The sequence below is a fragment of the Orbicella faveolata genome, unplaced genomic scaffold, assembly GCF_042242905.1.
Source record: "Orbicella faveolata isolate gen_17 unplaced genomic scaffold, um_ofav_v1 contig_12, whole genome shotgun sequence".
Classification (NCBI taxonomy): domain Eukaryota; kingdom Metazoa; phylum Cnidaria; class Anthozoa; order Scleractinia; family Merulinidae; genus Orbicella; species Orbicella faveolata.
In genome coordinates, this window is record NW_028301539.1 from 29,260,071 (window position 1) to 29,275,346 (window position 15,276).

Sequence of the window (15,276 nt, forward strand, 5' to 3'; positions counted from 1 at the left end):
GGCCCGAAGCGGCAGAGATAGCCAAAAATCACAACAGACTGACACACAAGAAATGAGTAAGTTTTATTAATCTTACATGAAAAATGTTCATATTTCGGAATATTTAGCGTTCTAAATTGACCGTATTTCGTTCCCCATACAATTTGTTATAAATCGTTCAAATTCTCGACGGCTCCTCGCGTAACTTAACACCGCGTCAGTACAGACCCACTAGGGGTCTTTTCGCCCGCGACTCACACAAAGCGCACGTGACGCTTTCATGAAAAAATACGTACGTGTCGGAGAGTAATTTATTTTTCGCTCTTCTCGAGACGTGAGCTCGGGACGCCTGTGTTCACATCAACTACATTCCCATCAGCCTACACCTGGACACGCAGGCTGACGTCACGGTGGTTACTGAAAAGCACTATGGGAAGCTTCAAGCGAACTGTCCCCTATCACTCACTTATCCTCATCAGGCCCATGAGGACTCTTGAGGCCGGGAACTGTCTCCTATAGCCCAATAGTATAGCGATCAGAAGCTGCTCCGGAGAAGAGAAGGGACCGGCGCTACCCTAGTAGTCTCCTCCGCAGCCGTTTTTTTGGGGGGGAGCGTTGCGTAACATCCCAAAAAACGGCTGCGGAGGAGATTAGCGCTACCCCTGCTGGAAAAATTCACAGTGACACTCACTCGAGGGGTGAGGAGATAGCAGAACCTGTTTATGTAGTTAAAGGTCAAGGTGACACCGCACTACTAAGCCGAGGGGCTGCCGAACGGATGGGTCTCGTAGGACCTGGACCTGACCTCAAGCGCGCCTCTGCCAGTTATGGGGAAAGGTCGGCAAGTGACAGTCGACTTAGTTGAGGAGTTCAACGATGTGTTCTCAGGCTTAGGAAAGTTGAAAGGAGTCGAGGTGAAACTACACTTGGATCAAGACGCAAAATACGTTGTGCAGAAACAGAGAAGAATATCTCTAGGGCTCAAAGACAAATTTGATGAAATGTTCGATAAATGGGTGGAAATGGATAATCATTGAAGGTGTAGGGGAAAAACCAACGGAGTGGTGTAACAACCTTGTACTTATCCCAAAGAAAGACAGAGAAAACATCAGGGTAAGCCTCATGACAGATGCCAACAAGCACATAAAAAGAATCAGACATGCCATTCCCGCTTTAAGAGAGCTGGAGACAGGAATCAATGGGGCCAAGTATTTCTCCCACTTAAAGACATAAACGACGGCTACATGCAGCTAGAGCTGGCCGAGGAAAGCAGGAAAATCACTGCATTTTACACGCATAGAGGGCTCAAACGCTTCAAAAGGCTGCATTTCGGGATCAACAGCGCGGCAGAGATCTTTAATATAACGAGGTCGAGCGCAAGAGTCAGACGTCGTCAGCATTTATGAGAGCATTTTGTCTATTCGGAATTTCTTTATTATTCCAAATAATATTTTTACCATCACTTTCTGTAGCGAAAAAATTTCACGGAACTCAGACCACCATAACAAAAGTTCTGAAGACATGATTGCATGATCATCGCAGTTATATGAGCTCTCATATATTCACTTGTATAACAACAGTTTGTGGCATAATTAGGAACATCATAAATACAATTTAGAAAGAACAGACCTCCTACGGGCTCTAACATGTGAGATAATAAAATACGTCCGGTCATGTTGCATTTGAAAACTTAAATAGTAGTTTTAGCCATGCCAACCTTAAAGATTTGACTATACCGTCAGGCTGAATAGGTAATGAATACAAAATCTTTTGCAGCGATTTTATGTTCAACAGAAATTCATTCGCACGCATGCCTTCAAATGTTCCAAATGAAATCTTTAATTAACCCCATGTAGATTTCAAATAGGATATATTTCCCCGCTCTCGAGTGCCATGTTCACCCCTCCCCCGTCTTAGAAGAAGGTACGTCCGTGGTTTGTCCACAACGTATCCAAAAAATTACTCTAGAGAAGTTTATTACAAAGTCTGACGCCAGTTTTTACAAAGTGCAACAGCTTAATTTATTACAAAGTGCGGCAGCTATTTACCTTTTGTTTACAAATTGCAAAAAGTTAAGTAGGACAGGTGTAAAAAAGTGGGACGACTACAATGTACAAGTACGAAAAGTAAGAAAGCAGGGCGTCTTAAAGAAAAGACAGGGATTCTTTGATTGATTTTTTTTTGGTTTAGGAGATATTGGACGAGTTGTGTAGGATATCTCTCCTTGCCATTGCAACTCTCTTCCAACCAAACACCCCCAGGGCTCCTCGATCGGCTTTCATTTTCAGTGACCAAACCAGTTTGCATACATTATTTTTCGGCACCCTATCACCTGTCGAATTTCATCAAAAGCGTCCAACTGATAGCTCCCAAAACATGATTTTCCCAAAGTTGTTTTCGTTTTTCATTGCGTTTCTGCAAGTTAAAGGAGACTGCCTGACAGGAAGCTGTCAAACGATTTCCCTCGACGTGTACCAAGATGCCGTGCAAGACTCAGAGTTTGTTGGCCATGTATTTCACAATTCTGTCACGTTAAACCCAATTTAGTGCTACATGAAATGCATACAGGACTGTCGATGTTTGTCTCTGAACTACAAGGAAAACACCGAACAAAAATACTGCGAGCTGAATGAAGGAAGTCACTTTACCAACAAAAGTTCTCTCAAACAGTCTCACGGGTCAAGTTATTAAATCCTTCGGAGGAAGGTAATGATAAATCCTAATCTGTTGTTTAACTTTTCTGCTTTTGTCACTTTTCTTTCAGATCAAAAAAGCCAATTGACGCCATTAAAAAAGTTATCAGTCTCACTGTTAAAGTATAATTCGTAAAATTCCTAGGCCATACTGTATCACCTAAGTCATAGGTTAGAATGCATTTTACACATTTTAGAAATACGAAAATACGAAAACCCTGTTGGCCGTATAGACACTTTATGACAAAAAATTTTTGGCTCGGTGCCGTGAATGGTGCGCGTAGGCAAAAATAATACTAGTAGCTCGGCGTGGATACATTTTGTTGTGTGAATGACATTTCCTCATCAGTGCTGAGCCAAAATTTCACCTGTGTTTGCTTTGGCAATTTGGAAATTGTCTTAAAATTGTACGGACCGTTCAGGCGAGTGCAATTTCAAAGAATTTTCAAACAGTGGGTGAAATTGTGGCTCGTTACGACGGAAACGACGCAGAGAATTTTCTGTGGTGTAAATAGGCCTTTATGAGACTTTAGTGCAAACACATCTGACACTGAGTGTGTATTTTCACAACGTTTTTCAATGCACCATTATGAGGAGAAATAAATAATAGCCCCTATTTGGCGCAAAAATATGCTCGCGAAGTGACCGAGCAGTTTTTCGAGAACAAAGCTCGAGGATCACCAAGGTAGTGAAAGATGCTGTGAATAAAAATTACTGAAAGGCGACGTTTTTAGATATTTTTTATTGGGCAACATCATCTCTTGACAACCGAATATTGTGTGGAGAGAATTTGCCGACACTTCGTAAACATGGGAAACCCAACAGTATGCAGTTTGTGAAAACCACTAGCCATATGGTAACCACCTATCTATGTGTATTACCATGCAAAATCTTGTAGTGAGAAATGTCTGAAGTTGTAAGTGGTTAATATTTTCGGAGCAGAATAACAGACTTGCCTATGGTGGAAAGGCTTAGGCCAAGACCTCATTTAGAGACAGACATTAATACAATCAAGTCAAGCCAAATTTTGTTCTCCTGCTCTGCACAATGTGGCAAAGAATATGTTCGAGAAACTTTCGTTTATTAGAAACTTGAGTCAAGGGACATCTTACGATACACTCAGTGGATTCAAGCAAATTAAAAGTTCTTGCCACGGAAAGCAACAACCTGAGATGTAGCCAAAGTAAGTAGCAGCTGTGCGGCAGACTACAAAATTAAGTGGGATCCCGGAACAAGTGCGATTCATAGATCTTTTGTCAGTCTTCTCACATTCTGTTCGTTTCCCTACATTTTATACTTTTGAACAATACAGGGGAGATGCTGCGTTAGCTTGCATGGGGTAGTGTTCAAGTTAGTCACGTGCGAGATGGATGTTGGTCATTAAAGATGGCGTCTGGAAGTAAACACATATTGTTCACTGAAAACTACTTTAAACCCAAATAACTCGACGACAGATACCACTATCGTGTTAGGTTTTGGTTACGGTTTTAGGGAGCTTAAGCAAACCACGACGACGACGGCAACGAGAACGTCACCAAACAAAAGGCTTAATGAGCAAAACAATAGCTGTGCACGTGCGTTATAAATCTTTGTACATTTCTTTGCCGTCGTCTTGAAGACAACAACGTGAAATGACCAAGCTCTGAGTCGTCTACGGAACGTGGACGACGACGGCTAATTTTTCGTATCTCGATTTGGAATTGAACGCCGTCGTTGCCTATTTAGCTTAAACACGTTTTTAGAGCCATCGGCGTACCGAACAGATCTAGACAATCGCGATCTTCGCTTGTAAAATATACATTGATTTTTTACCAGGCGTCGTTCTCGGCGTCGTCGTCGTCGTTGCTTAAGCTCCCTTTTTTTAAACTTAAAGCTGATTTCCAGTCCGTACTGCACACTCTCGAAAGTTTGTTTACGTTTTTCGTTTTGTTGCATGTATGACATCACAAAATGTGAACATTTTGCGACTACTTACATGAAGTGAATTCAAAATTTCATGTCAACCGCCGTTTTGGACGCGAACAGTTTATTTTTCGTTCTTTCTCATGATATCACTTGACAAAACAACTTCGCAGCTGAAGCAGCTGGAAAATAATTTGAAAGGCCTCAAAGATAAGGTATGTGGTTCGTAACGAATAACATCGATTCGCTTTCCATCGAGTGAGATTTTTTTATGTTTATAAACATGAGGGTGCTGGGACTGCGCATTACGGACTGGAAATTATCTTTAGCAGTAAAGTTATACATTGTTGGCAAAAATTTCGTGAATTTCTGAAAAATCCCATAACTTCCTCTCAAAAAAGGCAAAGTTTTTGGTTAAATTTATGCAATCCTAAAGCTCTAATTGGCGTTCTAGAGAGCCTTAAAATAATAGCAATATTAAAAGCCGATGAATATGACCTTCTTCCTCAGATTCACAGAAGCGAAGCGTCATGTCTTGATGAAGTCACGTGCACCAATGGTTGCTGCAGGAACAATCCGTGTCTAAATGAAGGAACCTGCAATGAAATCTGTGAGCCCACCAGCGTTCGGTACAATTGTTCTTGTCCGGTACAGTTTGTTGGAAGACACTGCGAGATTCAGCTAAGAAAGAGTTGCCAAGGCTACAAAGCAGCTGGGATCAGCGTGTCTGGATTGTACAAAATTATCGATGACGACAATGAAACTTTCCAAGTATTCTGTGATTTTGATTCAGAGCCTGGGTTCGCTTGGAATTTGATCCAGTCATTTAGCTTTTCCAAAAAGGACCTAATGAAGGTAACTTGCAATAACGAAATTGGTAATGTGGGGTGTAGTAGTGTGGTGCTGTACTTTGTCATAGCCTTCCTCACTTCTGCCTTATAAGCTACTTTTAAAATTAACTTAACGTAAATTAAACAGCTTTGGTACCTCTTAGGTGTTCAGCCTCAAAAGGTCCACGGCGGGAACTTTTGCGGTAACTGTCAGACAGACAGTCAGACAGACAGGAGATATTTGACAGTCAACTGATTTTTAAGCTAATTTGTCTAATTTGCTCCGGTAACTCTGTCACGGTAATAGGGGTGAAAAAAATTCAAGCCACACCCAAAAAGAGGATCTTGCTTCTGGCCCGCTCTTAGGCATTCTTTTCAAAATTTCCGATGAGCGCCCCGTCCTTTCTATTCGGGAGTTCCCTCACCCCGGGATTCTGAGTAAGAAAACAAGGGGTATCGAATGGTCTTTGAGAGCATTTGCGAGCATGCGAGCAGTGCGTATATTTTTGCAAACACGAGCAGTGTACAAATTTGTCTTGCGAGCAGCGAGAACTTCAGAAAATGCAGATGGCGAGCAGCGAGCGCTTCGCAAATTTTCCGCTAGCTGGAATCTCTCTTTTCAATTAGATGGAAAAGTTGTTTTGTGCCAAGTAATCTGGCTGACACTTCCAAAACAGGACATGATAGGCACAAAGTTAGAAGCAACATGCTAGGATCTTATTGCGGCTCAACCAATCTCAGCCGCTTACTTCGCTAACAGCCAGTATGCCTTGTTTGATGCCAAATTACGTCACTTAGCTTCATGTGAGTCAGTGGATGGACGCTCAAGGCGATCTAAAGCCAGTTTCTATCCGCGAGAAGAAGCTAAATGCTACCAGACTTCAGAATCCGAGCATGTGAGCAGTTGCAAAAATCTTGCGAACATGACCAAGCGAGCACTCATCTAATTTTTGTGAGCAATTCGAGCAAAAGCCCAATTTTTCGAGCACTTTTAAATTGAATGGGACCATTCGACACCCCTAAAACAAGTGAAGAGGGGAGAAAAGAAGATGGTAACGTCAAAACACAAGGAAAGCTTGAGTAGAGAAAGCACAGGATCTTCTAAGCGGCGAAATAATATCTTAAAATCATCAGTCCCTACTCACGATTTCGATTGTTTTTTCCGTTCTAGGGTATTGTCTTTTCGGACTACACTGATTCAAGTGCTGTCAGTGGTGAGATGCTCAACTGGAAGGCGTACTTAATCCGTCCAACTTATCTTAAATGGCTTGCAAAAGAGTCAACCCACTGGCGAGCAACTTGCCGCTACGACACAGACGGTGTTGTGTACCGAGATTACATGAGAACTTCGCTGGCAAATTTCGACATCATGAACATTCCAGTGCCGATCTCAGCCAAGTGCTATCAATTCGAGATTATAAACATTCGGGGTTACGAATGTGTCTCATGCACTGTGCCACTGTGGAATAAGAAAAGTAGAGCTTCCCTGCACACGGACAGTAGCAGAAATGTTTGCCAATTCAATGGAAACAAAGGTGATGTGGTCGACAACGAAGATAACTTTGGTAATTATGGTAATTTTAATCCAAACTTTCGTTGTACTTCCAGTCCAGATTCTACAACTCAGTTCTGGATCGGAGGACAGTAAGGACGAGTTCATAGAATTACGAGGTACCTATGGATGCATGGAAAGTGCCATTATGTACGTGGGATACTGGCACCTGTATCAGTAATGCATCATCCTCTAAACAGAATCTTCAGTCGATCGGGAATCCGAAAATTCGAAAATAATTGCGGTCTTTTATGTTAATTCGCAATTTATAATTTAGGACTAATACTTTTAAGTTTAGCTTTTTTATGGGATTGTTGACAAGTGGAATGTGTTACCACTGTCAGTTCGTCAGGCTTCAAGTGTTTGCTGTTTTGTTCAGTGTTTTTTCTTTTTCTTTTTCTTTAAGGCGGTCTACCTTACATGGGGATTTATGTCTCTTTTGCTAACCATCCTTATGACACTTTTTTCTTATTGTATAGCATGTTTTCTAGTGTTTGTATTACTTTGGGCCATTAAATTGTCCTAAACGAATAAATAATAAATAAATAAATAAATAAATAAAAAACGTCACTCGTGGAAGTTCCACTCGCGAACCGAACAGCAGCCCTTGTAAAGGCTCCTTGGTTATTTTAAGTGAAGTATATTACTTCAGACTACATGTTATACGAGCCTGAATTTGTAAAAACTAGTAGTCCACAAGAAGCAGCGAGCTGACTGACGTTCATAGAAAACGAGGGCCAGCAGTGCCATTGTTTCAGTTGACACACTAAGGAATTTCAGTCAAAAACCTCCGTATTTTATGTATTTCTAAGCTAAACCGTTAACTCGAGAAAGATGTTCCCTTTGAAGGGAAAATGGACAACAGTGGAATAACTTACTTACAAGTTACCAAGCAGATTCGCGTATTTCCCAAAGAAAACTCATTACCATTGCATTTTATTTTTGCAAGAAAGGATAATGTAACTGGGTGCTTCGTTGAGTCTCTTCTTATGATCTTTGTGCGGCTATTTTTAGAAAGATGCTTGACTCGTTAAACAACTTCACGCATTACGTCAGACAATGCCAGAATCCTGTCTTTTGCTTGATATTTTACTGTGAAGTCGCAGAACAGCGATAAGAAAAAAGTCTGGATGTTGCCATGGGCTACAAGGTCACGAATACGTGATATATATATAGCATATACCACATGTTACTAAAGTAATAATAAATTTCAGAAAATTATCACAGGGCCCTGGGAACTTGTCTGTGGAAGATTGCTATGAAGATAGTACATATAGATAAAGTTTAACATTGTTATCAGCTGTTGACAGGTGTTGCTTATTATGCGAATATAACCTTGATTAAAGTTGCTAATTGACTTAAACAGACGAATCGAAAGACTTATTATACTTTGTAAATTAGCATGATACCAGTTACATTACGCATGCTGTTAAGTCCTCTTGAGACTAAAATTTAATTCGTGATCATCGACTCTTAGTAACATTGGGTGGGCAGTAATATATCAATGTAACAGTGTGTAATAAGTCTTTAAGTGAAGTCTTCGTATCAGAAAAAACAAAAAGTAATTTTAACGATTTTGGCTCTTGGTTCCGATTTAATTCATCGATCTGTTTGTTAGAGCGGTTTTCAATTGAGTGTCGTAAAACCAAAACCAAACCAATTACTTTTCAATTAAACTACTCGTCAAAATCTCAAACCTTAGTAAAACCAAAACCAAAACCAAAGTAATTGCCTGATTACTTTCGACGCTGAACTGAAAAAACTGCTCTATTTTCAGCTTAGTTTGTCGTTTTGATAGAACGAAGCTCGCATTGGTAGAACAAGCGCATGATGGTCACTTGGTTTCAAGAATGGATTAGATTCTTATTTTAAATGCAATCTTTGAACTCGTAGAGAAAAGACTGAAATAAGTGCTACGTGTAAAACATATTTTGAGTAGAGCTTACGCAGATTCAGCGGTTTTCCGGACGTAATTAGATTTTTTTCTAAATAGTAGTTTATAAAGTATCGAGAGTCGAGAAAGTGTTAATAGTTAGTTCGTTCAAAATCAGTCACGACGTGAAATAAATCTAAAAAGCCTTGGCAAACAGCTGTTCCTGCAAGATAATAATGCAATTGTAAGAACTGAGAGAAAAGTTAATGGCGTGTTGCGTTGTTTTCTGATATTTATACGGAATTTGTACCATAAAGAAAGCGCATATTGCACGTTTGACGTGACTTATTTTTGTTAAAAAAAGGATTCATTGGGGGGAGGGTTTCATTGGGCGGGGGATTGCAGTTACACCCTTAGTTTTATAAAAACTCTTTTTGTAAAAATTTATTTTGCGAGAATGCTGATTAAGTATAGTAAATAAAGAAGAATAGCTATATGAAGCCCGGCAAACTTCAAACGAAGTAACAGAGATGACAAGATGTGTGTCGGGAGATCCACAACCGCGCGTGCGCAAACTTTTGTTTTCGGCTGACGTAATATGCATGACAAACGTAACCGAAACCGTTCTATCGGTTAGTGGCTCTCGCGGGCATGCATTGTCCATTGTGTTTTGTGCACGGTCATGGCCAGAAGAAGCGAACAAAAACATACAACAAAGAACTTTTTCTTGTTTCATCATGAAACCAATCCCCTCTGTCACTGAACTATGATCAAAGTTTTCAAGAACATGCTAAGAAATCATTCAAGTTGAGACAACCAAGAGCTATTAAAAAATACTTCAATTAAATTTTCCTTTCGAAAACTATGTAAAGCAATAGTTAACATTTACACAAAAGTAGATATATACCCAGGTCAGCTGAGCCCCAATTGTTTAAATGCATATGTGATAATAGTAACCACACAGAACTTCAATTTCAATATATTCACAGTGTTAAAATTAGCAAGCAAGTTTCCAAATATTGTAGGACGTAAGAGCATGTTAAGAATATTTTGAGGCTCAAATCGGAAAAAAATAATAAAACATAAAAACCTCGCTTTCTCTCGAAATTGGTTATTTCGAACTCCAAGCTATCGAGTTCCTCTGACCCCAATATCTTGAATAATACCATAGTTGACAAATTACTCCTAAATCAGTTTTTTTTTCCTAAATCAGAAATTTCAGCCTAATTTGTAATTTCACATGTGAAATTACAAAATTGTCATGGCAACGTTTGGCGCGAAATTTCTCGAAACAGTAAACAAGTCGCAGCAATCATTTGCCAGGATTGTAAGTGTAATTTGTTATCCAGGATATCACAAGATCATCAACTAGTGTACTCGTGAAATTATTTCCTAATTTCACTCGTTACCATTGATTAACCTTTCCGGCTAATTTTTATTTCTCTTAAGAGCTCGAGATAGCGGTGTTCTATTATATTTAATCTTTTCTGCTCTATCGTCAGTTGTCGTTTTTCACTAATTTTAGACTTTGACAAAAAGAAAAGCGGTCGATTTCCAGTTAACTTTACGCAAGAGAATGGTCTCTTTGTTTGCGAAGAACTATCGGCTAGTGAAACGCGTTACATTCCCACATAATTTGATTTAGTTTATAATAATATAAATGAAAAAATGCTCGATTCTGATTGGCTGAGAGCAGTGCAGTTCAAGTGCAACACCAGTGCAAAAAGTGTAACACCGGTGCAAATTACACATCGTAATTCTGGATTATGACTGACTGAAAGACACTAGGAAATTTTCTACGCCAATGATATAATGTAAAATGATAACGAAAGCTTTGTGCAGAAACTTTGAAAAAAGTTTTCTGGAGTAAGAAAAAAATGGCTTCAAGAAAGATCTTACGGCACTTCCTCCACGCGAATTTTTTCATGTTTATATTATTAATAAGCCAAAGCGGCTCGTGCAATTTCAGCTTTTTGAAAAAATCACTCGTGCAAATTAATTCCAAATTGAACTCGAAACCGTATGATTACCTATACTAATTAATAATTGGATTATGAACTAGAGATTTCTATGAGGCGATAGTTGATGAGGGCGAGGGCCGAATCAACTATCACCTCAGAAATCGAGAGCGAATAGTCTAATTGTTTCAGTAGAATTCCAAATGAAATTTACTTCAAATAAGGTTTCCAATTATTTCTGACGCATTTAATTAATTCGCACCTTTGAAAGATCACTCGTATTGAGTTGTCATTTGAAATTGCAGTTGTGTGTACGCGCACATCAATTTCTCAATGATTTCAAGTTTTTGAAAGTTAAGAAACCGTAAATGTCCTTCGTAATTTAGTTAACCATTTACATCAAAATATTCCTTCAAAACTCTGGAAAAACGAAGAAAAACGTCGCCATTTCGTAGACGACCTCCAGCTACTGCACGCTAACGGCCGAAAGTGTACGATCAGTCAGCCAATAAGATTACAGCATTTGCATTGGCGTTCAAGTAGAATTCTAAGAATCGCTGTCACAGTGTTCTGAGATTGTGCTATTAAAGATTTCATTTCTTTTTTGACTTTTTTGGGTTCTCAGTTAGATACTGTGCGATAATTTTTCCGCGGCAAGGCACGTGATTTCAAAGTAAACTGAAATGTGTATATATTAGGGCGAGAACTCTTTACAAAATCAGTAGCTTTGTTTTTGACCCAAAAATCTGAAGTTCTCAAACGCTGGAAAAAAGGTAAATGAACATGTTTAATGTCTCTAGGAATATATTTTGAATTTTCAACTTTGTTGCGTAATAACAGTTTAATCTATACGGTTGTTCAGCCAATGGAATCGAATAGTTCAGCATTCATATACCGTGCGAGCCTGAAAGGGCTTTTGTGCTGTTTGTTTGTTTTAAGAGAGACAAATGTATGAATTGTGGATATCTTCATTGATTTTACGAGACATTTAAAACTGTTCAGTTCAAGCCAAGTTTAAGAAAGAATCGATCCGGATTCGCAGTTTTTCAGTCAAGTCATTGACTTAGGCAAATAAGAACTTATTTTTCTCAACTTCGTAAATCTAGTTTTTATGTTTCAATGGAATTTATTCCGGTTTTTTTTTTTTTTGAAAAAAAAAGACTCTTTTGAATATCTAGAAAACTGTTTGTGTTTGTGAGAACGGACTAATACGAGGAAACAAATTTACCCAAGAATACCTAAGATCGCTTATCACACCAAATCTATCTCATTTCATTTAGTCAGATTTACACGAAAAAAAAGCAAGTTTTAAAATAGATTGTTCTTTTCTTTAAAAAAGCCTTTGTTGAGCCTCCGGAATATTTCCAAATTATGTGCAATATTCCTAGTACTTTCTTGCATTGTACTGAGACGTTGTTTCGAGTTCCCTAACGTTATTTTTGTATTATCATTCTCTAGTTTCCCAGTCAAAGAAGCGTAAGTGTCGCGTGAGTGTAATCTTCAGAAAATTTTTATCTAGCCTGCGCCGGCGCATGCGCATGAAGTGTGACTCACGCATGAGCCTGCGCGTCTTAATTGGTGATGTCTGTTCTATTCCCACAGAAATAATTGAAATTTGAAAGAGTTTACTCACAGGATTTAATCGTCTACATATGATTATGTAAAATGATTGAATTATGTTTGGATTTCATTGATTAACTTTATCATCAGGCTTATTATCAGTTTTGTAATCAGCTTTGTATTGATACGAGAGGTGTGGCTTTTATTTTTATTTGTTGAATGGTAAAATGGACACCAGGGGGTCTTCCCGCGGGTTCACGGGATGCTTCGGGATCAGCGTGAGGTTGATAAAACCGCTTAAATCACAACAGAGAGCTGATCATGATCGAATCCGCTAGAGGCCGCACATCCGGAGTTGTTAAATTACATATGTTTCCACTTTATTTTTAGATATTTCCATCACATTTCAGAATTTTACCATGCTTTTCATGCGTTTCAATGAAAATTTTCATCTTTGTATATATTGCCTCTTCCTGTAGTTTTATCGCTTTTTCAGTGGTTTAATTTCAAGAAAATCAACTGGGGAAGGGAAATATCTGAATTTGAGTGTACCAGTTGTTTTATCAAGGTTCACTTCAAGTGTTGTGCTCAAGTTCTTCTGCCTGTGTGTCAATTGTTACTATACCGTTAGATAAGCGAAAAGAAATACATTTGCTCGATACAACGCCCCGGAGCGCTTATTTCAGATTTCAAGATTGAGTCAGCTTTAGATTGATTTCGTTTTCTCTTACTTCATGTATTCAGTTTGAGTGATCTGTAAGAAAGGCCACGCAGGCTTACATGTAACATATCATGACTCGTGGTTGGTTGTTTAATCACCCACATCCGCTACGAGGCATTAATTTGTTTTCTTGTATTTCTTTTCTCTCTACCAAAGGTTCAAAATGAGAGCTGCTGTGTACCCACTGGTGGTTTTTCTGTTCGCTTTTGCAGTCGATCAGTGTTCGGCGACCAATTCATGCAAGTATAGACAGCTTTGTAATGGGGCTCAACATGTTTTAGCTTGCAGTTTGAAAAAGCGTTTTTTAAGGTCAATTTTCTCAGGAATTTTGAAGATACCTGAATTTTAGGTAGCCCTGTCAATATCCTTTAATGGTTTTGTTAGTAGTAACCATGGCAACAATCTCAAATTGGGTCGTTCTGAACAGAGGCTAGTTCTGCAGCGCATTTTAGTTCTTAACCGATCTTGCTTACTTAGATGAGTCGATAAGGGAAGAATCATAAAATGCGAACAATGGCAGTCAACATTGAGTTAAATATATAACCTTATGTAGGCTAAATGTTTAATTTCAAGAAGTTTCACTCAAGACATTGAGAATTACAGTGGAACCCCGTTATTTCGGTCACCAACGGGCCACAAAAATCAGGCCGTATTATCGGGGTGGCCTTACTAAAGGGGTTCTTTAAATAAGAAAATGACTGTACTGATTTCGTATTCAGTCCAGGGACAGGAAAGTTTGTAGCTTAGTTGTAACTGAAGTCACTCTAATCCTTTGTTGGTCTCTACAGACAACTCTTGCCCGGCGAAATACGGCTCAATGAAATACGTCAAAGTTGGTTGCTTCAATGACAGAACGGACCCGTCTCGAAGAGCATTGAAACATCTTTTATTTCAAGATCGTGACAAGCAATACACGAGTACATTTAGCGGTCGAGATATTAACTGGAAAGGGTGGAAAACCTACCTGCCAGGGTGAGTGCAATCGTTCAGAAATAAAAGAATATAATACCCTTACAGTGGAACCCCGCCTTACGGTCACCTCTTCATCCCGGCCACTTTTTTGTCCCGACGAAACAGCCATACATTTTCTTATGAGAAAACCCCATTATTCCGGCCACCTCGTTAATTCGACCAACCGCCACACTCTGAAATCCCAACCTGTCTAATCCTTTACAGTTTTATCCCGTTTATACGACCACTCGAACCAGTTATGTTCATCTCTCCAAGGTTAATATTGTATGTAGTGATTGAAGTTTCAGTGTTTTCAAATTAAATCTGCATTCCGGATGTTTATTAAAGAACAGGTGTTTAGAAAGATTGTTGCATATCCGTTAAGACGTTACTCAGTTTAGACCAGTCATGAAATTTGACCCAATCTCGTTAACACGGCCAAATTTTCATGGCCCGTGGTGACCGAATTAACGGGCATCTAATGTATTTGGTAAGGGAATAGGCCATTAGAACGAGGTTCTATAAATTGTACAACGATGCTCAACTGCAATGTTTTGCAAATATTATAAAGGAACACATCCCCTGACTTTTTTTCTAGACTTATCTGTCGCTGTGCAGACGCCGCTTTCCAAAATGGTCAACTTTTCTTCGCGCTCCAATTTCATGGTGAATGTTGGACCCTCCGGGACGCTAATGACGATTACTCTCAGTACGGGCGAAGCAACAAGTGCGAAGACACGGAGTTTCAAACCTGCCAGGATGACAACACCACGCCTTGCACTGGGGTGGCATATACCAACTATGTTTATGAGATAGTTCCAGGTAAATACAATCCAATTTCATCAACTATGGAAAAAAGATACCGTCTGCACACGAACCAAGTGGTCCATCAGGTCAGAGCTTATCCCGGTTTCTGTGGCATGAGGCGACTAGGAATATTCCTACTCACCCCTCCCCCTCGCCCCCCCCCCCCCCCCCCCCACCTATATGGGATCATAGTCCATCGCAGGGTTATCCCCAGCATTAAATTCGCCGGTACCCATTTTCACACCTGGGTGGAGGAAGGCACTGTGAGAGTAATGTCTTGTCCATGCCTCAACACAATGTCCCCGGTCAGGGCTCGAACCTAGGGGCCCGTTTCTCGAAAGCCCCGGAAACTTTTCAAATCAGCGAAGCCATTTTTAATTAATCTGTATCTAAAAACAGAGAGGGGTATACACCTGAAACGCTTTGTATGAAGAGCACCTCTCTTTATAT

At 39.6% G+C, this 15,276-nt stretch overlaps 1 pseudogene; it reads left to right on the top strand.

Annotated features, from left to right (window-relative positions):
* Window positions 1-1,890: 1,890 nt before the first annotated feature.
* Window positions 1,891-7,302, top strand: LOC149117468 (uncharacterized; annotated as a pseudogene).
* The last annotated feature ends 7,974 nt before the right edge of the window (window positions 7,303-15,276 follow it).